This window comes from Argopecten irradians, chromosome 1 (genome assembly GCF_041381155.1).
Source record: "Argopecten irradians isolate NY chromosome 1, Ai_NY, whole genome shotgun sequence".
NCBI classification, from domain to species: domain Eukaryota; kingdom Metazoa; phylum Mollusca; class Bivalvia; order Pectinida; family Pectinidae; genus Argopecten; species Argopecten irradians.
The window spans coordinates 3603240-3619741 of record NC_091134.1 but is presented as its reverse complement, the minus strand read 5'-3'; the positions used below and the strand labels follow the sequence as shown (position 1 = coordinate 3619741).

General features: G+C 33.4%; 1 long non-coding RNA gene across 1 annotated transcript; it reads left to right on the top strand.

The window, feature by feature from the left end:
- Positions 1-2811: 2811 nt before the first annotated feature.
- Positions 2812-6696, top strand: LOC138315334 (uncharacterized). The gene is made up of 3 exons (XR_011207484.1): positions 2812-2835; positions 4773-5241; positions 6435-6696. It is a non-coding gene; the product is annotated as an uncharacterized lncRNA (long non-coding RNA).
- The last annotated feature ends 9806 nt before the right edge of the window (positions 6697-16502 follow it).

Below are 16502 nucleotides of genomic sequence, written 5' to 3'. Positions count from 1 at the left end.
TACTTTTCCATAACCACTTATCAGAATTTAACCAAAATTTGACTGTGAGCATCCTCATGGGATGGTGGAAATTCAAAGTTGTGTGAATGTAAAGGTTGATTAATCGACCTAGGAATGAGGAATGGCACCAAAAGGGGTAATTTAGCCAATTTCATGGAAAAAGATTATCTAAAACTTAGCAAGAGATATCAGTCATGTTTGCACACTAATGTCCCTATGGGTTGAAGATCAAAAACTGATGGACTAATCCCCAGGTACTTGTGCAATATGGCCAAAAGTGATCAGTTTGTCTATAGTTGTATCTAAGTAACTTCTTATCAGAAACAAAGATATTAATATCACTATAACTGGTAGTATAAGTTTCAAAATTATACAAATGGTTGGACTGACCTCCACGAGGCTGAGGGGATTCTTGGAAAATGTTAAAAAAATATCTGGTAAATGCAATTGGAAATAAGTCATCCTGAATAAACCTGTTGAGCAATAAAGGCCCCTCTGAGCCTTTTTGTTATAAGCCATGAGATTGAATATGTGTTGCTTGTCATGCTGTTATAACAAAGATTGTAAAAACTGGTATTTTGGGGCAGTTTAAAGACAATGGTTTGCGCAAAACAACATTATCAGAACCATTTCTGTAATACCGTTATTAAAAGGCTGGAACAAAAGCCTCACCTGGCAATGAAAACTTACTGATTGCAATGAATTTTCTAGGTAGAATAATTGTTGATTTGCAGACGTTCAGACATCTTGACTAAAGCTAAGCTTACTGCTGAATCTTTTACGAGCCAAGGGGAGGATAGCTGTGGGAACACTACAATGGAAGATTCCAGTAGAATGGACAATGATGAGGGAGATCATGGTAAGGGGAGATAATTATGATGAGGAACATGGTAAGATAAGGGAGATAATTTATGATGAGGAACATCATGATAAGGGGAGATAATCATGATGAGAGATATCATGGTAAGGGGAGATAATCATCATTGTAAGGGGAGTTAATTATGATGAGAGACAATCATGGTAAGGGGAGATAATCATGATGAGGAACATCATGTAAGGGGAGATAATTATGATGAGGAACATCATGGTAAAGGGGAGATAATCATGATGAGGAACATCATGATAAGGGGAGATAATTATGATGAGGAACATCATGATAAGGGGAGATACTCATTGTGGGGGACTTAATGGTAAGGGGAGATAATCATGATGAGGAACATCATGGTAAGGGGAGATAATTATGATGAGGGACATTGTACTCGGAAGTCCTCAGATGTAACAGTTGTAATATTGACCTCGGATGTGACGCAAGGGCATCCATTTTGAGAAACTAAGTTACTATTGTCATGACAACTGGTTGCCACTGGAAAAGAGTGTTAGTTCATCGATGCTGTGTGCTGTCCATCTCGAAGGAAATATGGTTACATTTAATTTCTTAAAATATGATTATAGAAGTTTAACATTTCAATAATCATTCATTTTCTTAAGCGCAGTAAGTGCGTAATTAGGTTTTCCGGTGAAGAGAATGTTTTAGTTTCTTTCACATTCTTACACCTACCACATCCGAGGTTATGTTTTTACATTCGAGGAGTTCCGATTGGTGACATTGTGGTAAGGGGAGATAATCTTTTGCTGAGGCAATTGGTGGTAAGGGGAGATAATCATGATGAGGGACATTGTGGTAAGGGGAGTTAATCAGGATGAATATCATCAATGAGATCTTAAATGAGTTTGATAATGGTCAAAATCTGTCAATATTTGCATGAGTTACAGGACTTTAAAATCGTCAAAAACATAGAAATTCTTGGTTTCCACTCAATAACTTAAATATCAAAGGTCCCGATTTTAAACCAAATTTTATAAATTGTTTTATATCATTGAGATCTCAGTATGAGTTTAATAAATATTAAAGGTCCGATTTCAACCAAATTTTATAAATTGTTTTATATCATTGAGATCTCAGATGAGTTTAATAATAGTCAAAATCTGTTAGTAGTTGCAAGAATTACGGTACTTTAAAATTGTCATAATCCTTGGTTTCCGCTTAATTTTATTTTATTGTCCGATTTCAACCAAATCTGGTACATTGCTTAATATCAAAGAGATCTAAGGTGGGTTAGATACTGGTCAAAATCTTTCGATATTTGCAAGAGTTGCGGGACTTTAAAATTGTTTTAAATATGGTTTCTGCTTGATAACTTAAGTATTTATTGTCCGAATTCAACCAAATTTGGTAATTTGCTTTATATCAATGAGATCTTAGATGGGTTCGATACTGATCAAATTCCTAATTATTAACAATATTTTCAACAGTAAAAAAAACTATTTTTTGTGATGCTGTGCAGGCAACACATACACTTCGGTGGAATTCTTGTATCGGTTTATTGACATCATTGTCTAAAGGTGCTGATTCTGAAGATGAAGATGATGACAGTCATCAGAAAGATGAAGAATCAGATGTCCCAGATATCTTAGACACCTTGGAGTTTGTGAATAATTAAAGCCATGAATGTGAGATTGATATTTATTTTCTATTTTCTATTGGTCACAAAATTGTCACTAAACTTTGACAAGAGGTACCCATCCTACAGAATTTCTACTCCCATTCACCTGACTATTACACCTGCAGACTTAGGAGTTCGAGTGATTAATACCCTACAGGCCCTCAATGCCTCTCGTATTTATTAAATCCTGTTTGCCCTAGGCTAGAACAATACACTCTTGTTAATTTTTTAATGAATTGATCAACAGAAACTTGTCAGAAAAGGAATAGAAAAATTTGATGTAGAAACCATGAAATAAAGGCGAAGAAAGATGGACAACCTAATGGAATATGTGGAGTATATTTCTTTCTTCCCTTTTTTTTTTCTTTCTGTCTTTATGAAAATTCCCAAAAGGGCCTGATATAAGTAATTTTGAATGTTGATGAAATGACAAAATAAATGATTGGTTGTTTTTTTGTGTTGGCCACAACATACAGAAGAATAAATTTTAAGCATTTGGTATTAAAACTATTTTGGACCTATAAAAATCATTATTCATATTTCGTCATTTGCATAATTACAGAGTTAACTGCACTTGCTTGTATATATATAGGAATTAGAATGTGACGTCGAGCAATTTGTGGAGCATAACACAAAAAAACATACGAAATGTGGAGAAAACGATGTGCCAAAAAAGCGTCGTCGCACGACAATAACACAACTTAAACAATCATTACTTACGCCAGCTCAGGGAGCAAACACTGTAATATTCAAAGACGGAAATAGTTGTACCAAGTATTTAGAGGTTGTAGATTCCTTAAAGGTACAGGAGATATCAATACAAGATGTTTATTATGTACGGTCCTGGTGTGATTCTCCTGGTGGAAAAAGTGGGTTACATCGAACAACACGAATTGTATTGTACAGATTTTAAATATTTCCATCTTTAAACATTTTGCATAGACAACATTGATTATTTACTCCAGTGTTTTATGTGGATAACCAACCCTATGATGATAAGATATTCAATTTATAGATTAGAAAATATTTTATTCCCTCTTGATATATTAGTGTCGTATAAATGACGAAGACACATCTGTAATACCAACGATTAAAATTATCATCCCCAGTTTTGTGTATGTTCTGACACATTCAGAAATTTTACATGATCTACTTCTCGTCTCCACATTCTGTTCGGAATTATCACCTTTGAACTTTGAGTGAACTACTTATTCTCTGTGCCCGCAAAAATCACTTTGATCAACTACATCAATAAATGGTGTGCTGATGTGGTGATCACCCCCGTCTTTGACCATTCAAAATGCAGATATAAACAGTTTAGTTTGTAACGTTTTTGGTGTTGTGACACAAAATGTAACGTTTTTAAGCTTAACGTTGTTGTAAATAATGCTGTTGTAATACTTTTTAAAAACAAAACGAAAAAGGGACAAATAAACTTATGGGGAAAAAATTGTCGCGGAGTAAGAAGACGAACACAGTCCAGCCTTTCACTATGATAATATTATAGACCGCCAGACCAAATGTTTATATTGTTAAAAATAACTTTGAAAACTTCAAAAGCATTAAGACATTATAATGAGGAAAAAATTGTCCAAAAGTTGTCCCCCATTATAGAAGATGATCCCCAGAAGTAAAAGAAGAATAGCATATCCAATTGTAATCTTATACAAAAGATGATTAATAATTTTAGCATCTAAAATGTGTCTTATTTTGCTGAGACCAATATTCACAACAACTTATAATCATATTTTTGGCTAACACACAATACTTTATGATTGTTATATTTCTCTATTTGTGGCTAAAAGCAAAAAAATAATTTGTGTAAAAAACAGGTTTCACATGATTCTTGAATGTTTGATACTAGGAATTTATTCCTTACTTTAATAAGTTCATAAATGAAAAGAACCAGAAGTACAAAAACCCACCAAAGCTATTAAAATAATGTAACATTTATATAAAAATAACTCATCGTGTGGAATAAAATTCCACATCCAAACAACCACTTGTGTAACCACTATTTTTACCATTTGTTATATTATTATAATTTTGCAGCAAAAGTCCTTGCAGCCCTTTCATATGTTGTATATGTATGATTCTTATAACTGCTACGGAAACTGCCCAGTGTCACACCAAAAAATAATATTTACATTGAGGAAAAACAAGAAATATAGTCTTTTTTGTTTGCATCTGCGACTTCCGTAGTTTGTAGACTTTTATATTGACCAAAATAACTAACTATGATCTTAAATATTCCTCGGCTGTTTTCAGATTAAGAAAAAATGCCCAGCCATTGATTTCAACTCGCGTGAAGGTAGAAGTATGATAAGAGCGAAGATAATCTATGAAGTTAAGAGTTCGGAGATTTCTACAGTCCCTGATAGGTAATGATAAAGTGTTATTGACATTGCTACATTTATTTGCACCAAAGCTTTATTGTACTTGTCCTAAATACCCCTGGTAAGACCTAGTTTCTCATGTTCCATTAGTGGGGATCTGGTCAGTTTGACCGTTGGATAACAGCTAATTCGTAACACTCAAGGTAGCCATCCTTTTTGATAAAATGACAAATTTTGCAGTCTCACACCAATAGTAGTTTCGCAAACAATCCATTTTGTATTTTTTTTTTCAGGGATTATAATGAGAATGCAAAACCCAAACGAACTTTGAATCCGATGCTCAGATTGCAAAAACTATGTTTTGTCCCAAGGCCAATTCTCAGAGAGAAACTAAGGGTCAAGTAAGTACTTCTGAAATTAAAAAAAAAAATCTGTAAACATGCTAACAAAATAAACAAATGAAAATAAAGAGATTGAAAAAAAAAAAATATATATAATTAAAATCATCAACAAAGTACAATTTCAACAGGAAATTCAAATTAATATTTTGAATCAACAAAGATACATTGTGTTTAAGTAATCAGACATCAAAGAAACACAATTTAACTCAATCTCTATCCAGACCTCGAACTCACGATCTACGGCACCAAATTGCCTAGCCAAACATACCTGCGCATTTTACCACCGCGCCACATCAGTGTCCCCATAAAAGGATGTTTAAATGATGAAGTGGTAGTCGGTTCGATATACTTGATCACGTTGTAAATTGTCAATTAGATTTATTAAAATTGTTTGAATTCTTGGATCGCATTGTATATACACACATGGATACGAATTGTACACATATTTTATATAATCATCAATGAAGTACAGCTCCAACAGGAAATTCAAATTAAAGCTTTGGATCAACAAAGATACATTGTGTTTAAGTAATTAGACATATCAAAGACACACAATTTAACAAAGGATGACAATGTATTGGTTATTTCTCGTGCCTTATCCGGGCCTCGTGGATGTGGCGTGGTGGTAAAAGGAGCAGGTATGTCTGGCAATTGGGTGTCGTAGATTGTGAGTTAGAGGCTCAGAGAGAGCATGAGTTATAATCAATAAATTGTCATCCTTTGTTAAATTATGTTTCTTTGATATGTATATAATTAAAAGTTCTATGGTAGAGTTATCTTGTGGAAAAATGTTAAGTTTCAACATAATTCCCTATATTTAGTAAGCATACGCGCACCATAGCCTAAAAACTAATTTATGTCTCATTTTTTTTGTCTCACAAATTACTGATGTAACAATCCTTACAATCCTACCATCAAGAGGGGATAAACCCAGTGAAATACACAGATACAATAAGTCATTATTCACTCACCCATTTCAATTGATACGGAATCAATATGCTTTCAATAATCACACTAAAATCAAAACAAACAAAAAAATATTATTAAAGATAAACGCACATTTTTGATACCATGAAGTGTGCTAAAGTGCATAGTCAATGTGCACATAGAATTCTTGTTGAATATAGCAAATATATTTGTAACAAAAAATTATTTTCATACAAAATACTCATTTGAACATGCTTTGCATTCAGACTGAAAGTTTCACTCTTCCATGATGGCCACGCTGTTGCTTTAGGCAAGGTTATCCAGTATCCATTGCAGACTTACGGTAGGTAAAATTTTAGCTCGCCTGGTATGCCATAGCGGCTCCATCTGTCGTCCGTTAATCTGTCAATGTTTTCTTTAACCGCTTTTAGTCATATAATTGTGAATGGGTTATCTACCTTTGCCAGAGTGGAAGGGGAACAGAGATTTTATAAATCTTGGCTCTGACCCTTCACCTTGAGGAAGGGAAATAAAGGTAATTCATCTTAAGGAAGGAAATAGAGGTAATTCAACTTAAGGAGGATATAGAGGTAATTCAATTTAAGGAGAGGAAATAGAGGTAATTCAACTTAAGGATGGGAAATAAAGGTAATTCAACTTAAAGATGGGAAATGAAGGTAATTCATCTTAAGGAGGGGAAATACAGATAATTCAACTTAAGGAGGGGAAATAAAGGTAATTCAACTTAAGGAGGGGAAATAGAGGTAATTCAACTTAAGGAGGAAAAATAAAGTAATTCATCTTAAGGAGGAAATAAAGTAATTTAAGGAGGGGAAATAAAGGTAATTCAAACTTAAGGAGGGGAAATAAAGGTAATTCAACTTAAGGAGGGGAAAATAGAGGTAATTCAACTTAAGGAGGGGAAATAAAGGTAATTCAACTTAAGGAGGGGAAATAGAGGTAATTCAACTTAAGGAGGGGAAATATAAGGTAATTCAACTTAAGGAGGGGAAATAGAGGTAATTCAACTTAAGGAGGGGAAATAAAGGTAATTCAACATAAGGAGGGGAAATAGAGGTAATTCAACTTAAGGAGGAAAAATAGAGATAATTCATCTTAAGGAGGGGAAATAAAGGTAATTCAACTTAAGGAGGGGAAATAAGGTTAATTCAACTTAAGGAGGGGAAATAAAGGTAATTCAACTTAAGGAGGGGGGAAATAAAGGTAAATCAACATAAGGAGGGGAAATAAAGGTAATTCAACATAAGAGGGAAATAAGGTAATTCAACTTAAGGAGGGGAAATAAAGGTAATTCATCTTAAGGAGGGGAAATAAAGGTAATTCATCTTAAGGAGGGGAAATAAAGGTAATTCAACTTAAGGAGGGGAAATAAAGGTAATTCAACTTAAGGAGAAGAAATAAAGGTAATTCAACTTAAGGAGGGGAAATAGAGGTAATTCAACTTAAGGAGGGGAAATAAAGGTAATTCAACTCATAAGGAGGGGAAATAAGAGGTAATTCAACTTAAGGAGGGGAAATAAAGAAGGTAATTCATCTTAAGGAGGGGAAATATAGAGGTAATTCAAACTTAAGGAGGGGAAAATAGAGGTAATTCAATCTTAAGGAGGGGAAATAGAGGTAATTCAACTTAAGGAGGGGAAATAAAGGTAATTCAAACTTAAGGAGGGGAAATAAAGGTAATTCAAACTTAAGGAGGGGAAATAAAGGTAATTCAACTTAAGGAGGGGAAATAGAGGTAATTAAACTTAAGGAGGGGAAAATAGAGGTAATTCATTTAAGGAGGGGAAATAAAGGTAATTCAACTTAAGGAGGGGAAATAGAGGTAATTCAACTTAAGGAGGGGAAATAAAGGTAATTCATCTTAAGGAGGGGAAATAAAGGTAATTCAACTTAAGGAGGGAAATAGAGGTAATTCCCAACTTAAGGAGGGGGAAATAAAGGTAATTCATCTTAAGGAGGGGAAATAAAGGTAATTCAACTTAAGGAGGGGAAATAGAGGTAATTCAACTTAAGGAGGGGAAATAAAGGTAATTCAACTTAAGGAGGGGAAATAAAGGTAAATTCAACTTAAGGAGGGGAAATAAAGGTAATTCAACTTAAGGAGGGGAAATAAAGAGTAATTAAATCTTAAGGAGGGGAAAATAAAGGTAATTCAACTTAAGGAGGGGAAATAGAGGTAATTCAACTTAAGGAGGGGGAAATAAAGGTAATTCAACTTAAGGAGGGGAAATAAAGGTAATTCAACTTAAGGAGGGGAAATAGAGGTAATTCAACTTAAGGAGGGGAAATAAAGGTAATTCAACTTAAGGAGGGAAATAAGGTAATTCATCTTAAGGAGGGGAAATAGAGGTAATTCAACTTAAGGAGGGGAAATAAGGTAATTCAACTTAAGGAGGGGAAATAAGAGGTAATTCAACTTAAGGAGGGGAAATAGAGGTAATTCAACTTAAGGAGGGGGAAATAAAGGTAATTCAACTTAAGGAGGGGAAATAAAGGTAATTCAACTTAAGGAGGGGAAATAAAGAGTAATTCAACTTAAGGAGGGGAAATATGAGGTATTCAACTTAAGGAGGGGAAATAGAGGTAATTCAACTTAAGGAGGGGAAACAAGAGGTAATTCAATTCTAATAAGGAGGGGAAATAAAGGTAATTCAACTTAAGGAGGGGAAATAAAGGTAATTCAACTTTAAGGAGGGGAAATAAAGGTAATTCATCTTAGGGAGGGGAAAAAGGTAATTCAACTTAAGGAGGGGAAATAGAGGTAATTCAACTTAAGGAGGGAAAATAGAAATTCAACTTTAAGAGTAATTCAATCTTAAGGAGGGGAAATAAAGGTAATTCAACTTAAGGAGGGGAAATAAGGGTAATTCAACTTAAGGAGGGGAAATAAAGGTAATTCAACATAAGGAGGGGAAATAAAGGTAATTCAACTTAAGGAGGGAAATAAGGTAATTCAACTTAAGGAGGGGAAATAAAGGTAATTCAACATTAAGGAGGGGAAATAAAGGTAATTCAACTTAAGGAGGGGGAAATAAAGGTAATTCAACTTAAGGAGGGGAAATAAAGGTAATTCAACTTAAGGAGGGGAAATAGAGGTAATTCAACTTAAGGAGGGGAAATAAAGGTAATTCAACTTAAGGAGGGGAAATAAAGGTAATTCAACTTAAGGAGGGGAAATAAAGGTAATTCAACTTAAGGAGGGGAAATAGAGGTAATTCAACTTAAGGAGGGGAAATAGAGGTAATTCAACTTAAGGAGGGGAAATAGAGGTAATTCAACTTAAGGAGGGGAAATAAAGGTAATTCATCTTAAGGAGGGGAAATAGAGGTAATTCAACTTAAGGAGGGGAAATAAAGGTAATTCAACTTAAGGAGGGGAAATAAAGGTAATTCAACTTAAGGAGGGGAAATAAAGGTAATTCAACTTAAGGAGGGGAAATAAAGGTAATTCATTTAAGGTAATTCATCTTAAGGAGGGGAAATAAAGGTAATTCAACTTAAGGAGGGGAAATAAAGGTAATTCAACTTAAGGAGGGGAAATAGAGGTAATCTCCATTCCTTAAGGAGGGAAAAAAGGTAATTCAACATAATGAGGGAAATAGAGGTAATTCCAACTTAAGGAGGGGAAATAAAGGTAATTCAACTTAAGAGGGGAAATAGAGTCAATTTCATCTTAAGGAGGGGGAAAATAGAGGTAATTCCAACTTGAAGGAGGGGAAATAAAGGTAATTCAACTTAAGGAGGGGAAATATAGAGGTAATTCAACTTAAGGTATACGGTAGATTGAGGTAATTAAACTTAAGGAGGAGAACTAAAGATAAATCAACTTAAGGAGGAGAAATAAGAGATACTTCCAACTCTAAGGAGGGGAAATAAAGGTAAATCCAACTTAAGGAGGGGAAATAAAGGTAATTCAACTTAAGGCGGGGAAATAGAACATAATTCAACTTAAGGAGGGGAAATAAAGGGTAATCAACATAAGGAACAGGGGAAAATAAAGGTAGTTTCAACTTAAGGAGGGGAAATAGAAGGTAATACAACTTATAGGAGGGGAATAGAGGTAATTCACCGCTTAAGGAGGGAAATAAAGGTTTACAATTCAACCTTAAGGAGGGGAAATAAAGGTAATTCAACTTAAGGAGGGGAAATAGAATGTAATTCAACTTAAGGAGGGGAAATAAAGGTAATTCAACTTAAGGAGGGGAAATAAAGGTAATTCAACTATAAGGAGGGGAAATAGAACATGTAATTCAACTTAAGGAGGGAAATAATGAAGTAATTCATACTTAAGGAGGGGAAAATAAGGTAATTCAACTTAAGGAGGGGAAATAAGAGAACATGTAAACCAATTCACAGCTATAACGTTAGTCTATAATCAACTTATAGGAGGGGAAATAAAGGTAATTCAACTTAAGGAGGGGAAAAAGTAATTCAACCAATTAAGGAGGGGTCAATATAAGGTAATTACAACCAATTCACAGGTAGGGATCAAAAATAGCTATAATATTAACAACCAATTCACAGTTATAACATAGTCTATAATGAACATGTGATTACAACCCAATCACAGCTAAAACATAGTCTATAATGAACATGTTTACACTACAATCATGGCTATCACGTCAGTCAATAATGAACAGCGTTTACCAACCAATTCACAGCTATAAACTTCGTAGTCTTATAATGAACAATGTTTACAACCAACTGTCACAGCTTATAGCACGTAGTCCTAAAATGAACATCCCTTTTACAACCAATTTCACAGCTTTAACCATATGTCTATAATGAACATAGTTTACAACTCCAATTCTCAGACATAAGTTAGTCTATAATGAAACATGTTTACAACCAGTAATCTGCTATATCGTTGTCTTACAACCCAACCAATTCATAGAATATTACGTAATTCTATAATGAACATGGTTTACATACCCAATTCACAGCTATAATGTAGTCTATAATGAACACGTTTTACTAACCAATTCACAGCTATAAACGTAGTCTATAAAGAACACGTTTACAAACAATTCACAGCTCTATAACGTAGTCTATAATGAACATGTTTAACAAACCAATTCCACAGCTATCAACGTAGTCTATAATGAACATGTTTACAACCAATTTCACAGCTATAACGTAGTCTATAATGAAACATGTTTACAAACCAATTCATAAGGTTATAAACATAGTCTATAATGAAAACACGTTTACAACCAATACACAGCTATAAACGTAGTCTATAATGAACATGTTTACAACCAATTCACAGTGCTATAACGTAGGTCTATAATGAACAAGTTTTACATACCATTTACAACCATAATGATACAACCAATTCAGCTTTAACATAGACTATAATGAACGATTAGTCTAACGTAATGAACATGTTTACAACCAATTCACAGCTTATTAAACGTAGTCTATAATGAACACGTTTACAACCAATTCACTGGTTATAACGTATAGTCTATAATGAACATGTTTACAACCAATTCACAGCTATAACGTAGTCTATAATGAACATGTTTACAACCAATTCACAGCTATAACATAGTCTATAATGAACATGTTTACAACCAATTCACAGCTATAACGTAGTCTATAATGAACATGTTTACAACCAATTCACGGCTATAACGTAGTCTATAATGAACACGTTTACAACCAATTCACAGTTTATAACGTAGTCTATAATGAACACGATGTTTACAACCAATTCAACAAATTCCCATGGCTAAACAAGTCTATAAATAACCATGTTTTACAACCACCAGATTCACAGCTATAACGTAGTCTATAATGAAATGGAACATTTTACAACCAATTCACAGTTATAGACGTAGTCTATAATGAACACTATTTACAACCAATTCACAGCTATAACGTAGTCTATAATGAACACGTTTACAACCCAATTCAACAGCTATAAACGTTAGTCTATAATGAACATGTTTACAACCAATTCATCAGCTATAACGTAAGTACTATATATGAACATGTTTACAACCAATTCACGGCTATAACGTAGTCTATAATGAACACACAATCAATTTACAAACAGCTTAAAGATGAAACACAGCTATAACGTAGTCTATAATGAACACATTTTTACAACCAATTCATACTGTAGTCTATAATAACAATAGTCTATAAACCAACACAGCTATGAACGTTCTACAACCAACAGGTTCACAACCCAGTTTACCGACTAACGTAGTCTATAATGAACAAGTTTACAACCAATTCACAGCAAAAACATAGTCTATAATGAACATGTTTACAACCAATTCACAGCTATAACGTAGTCAATAATAATGAACCAAATTCAACTGTTTACATACCAATTCACAGCTATAACGTAGTCTATAATGAACACGTTTACAACCAATTCACAGCTATAACGTAGTCTATAATGAACATGTTTACAACCAATTCACAGCTATAACGTAGTCTATAATGAACATGTTTACAACCAATTTACAGCTATAACGTAGTCTATAATGAACATGTTTACAACCAATTCACAGCTATAACGTAGTCTATAATGAACATGTTTACAACCAATTCACAGCTATAACGTAGTCTATAATGAACACGTTTACAACCAATTCACAGCTATAACGTAGTCTATAATGAACATGTTTACAACCAATTCACAGCTATAACGTAGTCTATAATGAACATGTTTACAACCAATTCACAGCTATAACGTAGTCTATAATGAATACGTTTACAAACCAATTCATCATCTATAACGTAGTCTATAATTGAACACGGTTTACAACCATTTCACGTCAGCTATAAAGTAATGTCTACGGGAACTAATTAGTAACTAGATCAATGAACACGTTTTACAACCAATTCACAGTTATACCGTTTGTCTATAATGTACACGTTTACTACCAATTCACAGGCTATAACGTAGTCTATAATGAACACCGCTTACAACCCTAATTCACATGCTATAACGTAGTCTATAATGAAACACGTTTACAACCCAATTCATGTGCTATTACGTTCGTCTATAAAGAACACAAGTTTACAACCAACTTCACAGCTATAACGTAGTCTATATAATGAAACACGGCTTACAACCAATTCACAGGCTATAACGTAGTCTATAATGAACACGTTTACAGCCAATTCACAGCTAACAAGTAGGTCTATAACGTTTAGTCTATTACATGAATACGTTTACTACCAATTCACAGATATAAACGTAGTCTATAATGAACATGTTTACAACCAATTCACAGTTATAACGTAGTCTATAATGAACATGTTTACAACCAATTCACAGCTATAACGTAGTCTATAATGAACACGTTTACAACCAATTCACAGCTATAACGTAGTCTATAATGAACATGTTTACAACCAATTCACAGCTATAACGTAGTCTATAATGAACATGTTTACAACCAATTCACGGCTATAACGTAGTCTATAATGAACATGTTTACAACCAATTCACAGCTATAAACATAGTCTATAATGAACATGTTTACAACCAATTCACCAGCTATAACGTAGTTCTATAATGAACAGTGTTTACAAACCAATTCACAGCTATAACATATAGTCTATAAATGAACACCGTTTACAAACCAATTCACAGCTATAACGTAGTCTATAATGAACACGTTTTTACAACCAATTCACAGCATATAACGTAGTCTATAATGAACACGTTTACAACCCAATTCACAGCTATAACGTAGTCTATAATGAACACGTTTACAACCAATTCATGGCTATAACGTAGTCTATAATGAACATGTTTACAACCAATTCACAGCTATAACATAGTCTATAATGAACATGTTTACAACCAATTCACAGCTATAACGTAGTCTATAATGAACACGTTTACAACCAATTCACAGCTATAACGTAGTCTATAATGAACATGTTTACAACCAATTCACAGCTATAACGTAGTCTATAATGAACATGTTTACAACCAATTCACAGCTATAACGTAGTCTATAATGAACATGTTTACAACCAATTCACAGCTATAACATAGTCTATAATGAACATGTTTACAACCAATTCACAGTTATAACGTAGTCTATAATGAACATGTTTACAACCAATTCACAGCTATAACGTAGTCTATAATGAACATGTTTACAACCAATTCACAGCTATAACGTAGTCTATAATGAACATGTTTACAACCAATTCACAGCTATAACGTAGTCTATAATGAACATGTTTACAACCAATTCACAGCTATAACGTAGTCTATAATGAACATGTTTAACACGTACAACCAAATTCACAGCTATAACATAGTCTATAAATGAAACATGTTTACAACCAATTCACATTGATATAACGTAGTCTATAATGAACAATTGTTGTACAACATTAGTCAACCAAACACGTTCACCAGCTATAACGTAGTCTATAATGAACAACATACAATTTCATGGTTTACAACCAATTTACAACCCATTCAGTTATAACGTAGTCTATAATGAACAAATGTTTTACAACCAATTCATGGCTATAACATAGTCTATAATGAACATGTTTACAACCAATTCACAGCTATAACGTAGTCTATAATGAACATGTTTACAACCAATTCACAGCTATAACGTAGTCTATAATGAACATGTTTACAACCAATTCACAGCTATAACGTAGTCTATAATGAACAACATGTTTACAACCAATTCACAGCTATAACGTAGTCTATAATGAACATGTTTACAACCAATTCACAGCTATAACGTAGTCTATAATGAACATGTTTACAACCAATTCACAGCTATAACGTAGTCTATAATGAACATGTTTACAACCAATTCACAGCTATAACGTAGTCTATAATGAACATGTTTACAACCAATTCACAGCTATAACGTAGTCTATAATGAACATGTTTACAACCAATTCATGGTCTATAACGTTTGTCTATAATGAACATGTCTTACAACCAATTCATGGCTCATAAACGAGTAGTCTTATAATGAACACCGTTTACAACTTATTCAAGCTATAATCGTAGTCTTTATGAACATGTTTACAACCAATTCACAAAGCTATAACGTAGTCTATAATGTAACATCGTTTAACGAATTACTCTACAAGCTTTTACGTAGTCTATAATGAACACGTTTACACCAATTCACTGTGCTATAAACGTTAGTCTATAATGAACATTGTTTACAACCAATTCCACGGTCCATAGTCAATTTCATTCCATGTAGTCTAATAATGAAACAACTCAATACAAGTGAATTGGTGGTCCCCAGCGGTTTGTTAGAACCATTGTCTTTACTGTTATTGATTTTAGCAATTGAAGATTCCTATGACGAAATTATGCATGGAGATCAATTTCAGATACTCAATCTGTCGAAGTTCTTTACCCATATTCCTATGTAAAGATAATGAACAGAAGTTGGTCAGTTATATAAAGGTGTAAGTTTTAACATCCTTTGTTCCCCTTAACCATGTTTTACTGTATCATTGTAGACTAATAGGAAATGAAAAACTGTCAAGCAAAGAGCCATTTGTTAAATTTAGGAGTTACTCAAACTGTATGTTCTCCATATCCTAAAGTTTTAGTGTGAGTATTACTAGCATTTAATAATACATGTTTTTAATTATCAGGTGGGGATAGAAAAATGTCTTATTTGCGGGATTTTAGGGGTCTCATTTGCGTTGAAATAGTATTCTTGGCATTATTACTTCATTGATGGGTATGGGTGTCTGTGATACTTCGACTATGAGCAAATTCCAACTGCAATTTGTTTTGTCATGATAGATATCTCATAGAAGCTTCGGAATCGATGCAATTCATATTAAGTTTATATAAAGTCGAGTGAAAGAAAAAGGAAAAAAATGATAAATTTTAGCAACATCCAAAAAGACATTTAAAAGCGATATATGTAATTGTTTATCTTGTGTTTGACTTATTTCATGTTGGCTTGTGGATATATCCGCGGGTTATTATGTTTATTATATGACTGACATCATTGACTTACACATCACACATTGTATTTAATTGATGGCTAGGACAGTGGTACTCTTGTTTTATGTGTAGATGGTGCAAAGAACGGATTTCACACAGCAGTTACATTCCTAGGTTTAAGTACAAGATTATTTAATATTGTGGAACTTTTTCTCAGGAATTAGAGTTTTTGGAAGTATAGATTTGCGATCACTTAACGTCTTACAGACATATTTCTAGTTATTATAGTGAAGATTAGACACTTAGAAGTCTGTACTAAGGAATCACCAGTTTGTTTGTGAATTAGGATAAATAGAGTATCTTATATGAGTGATTATGTGATTATG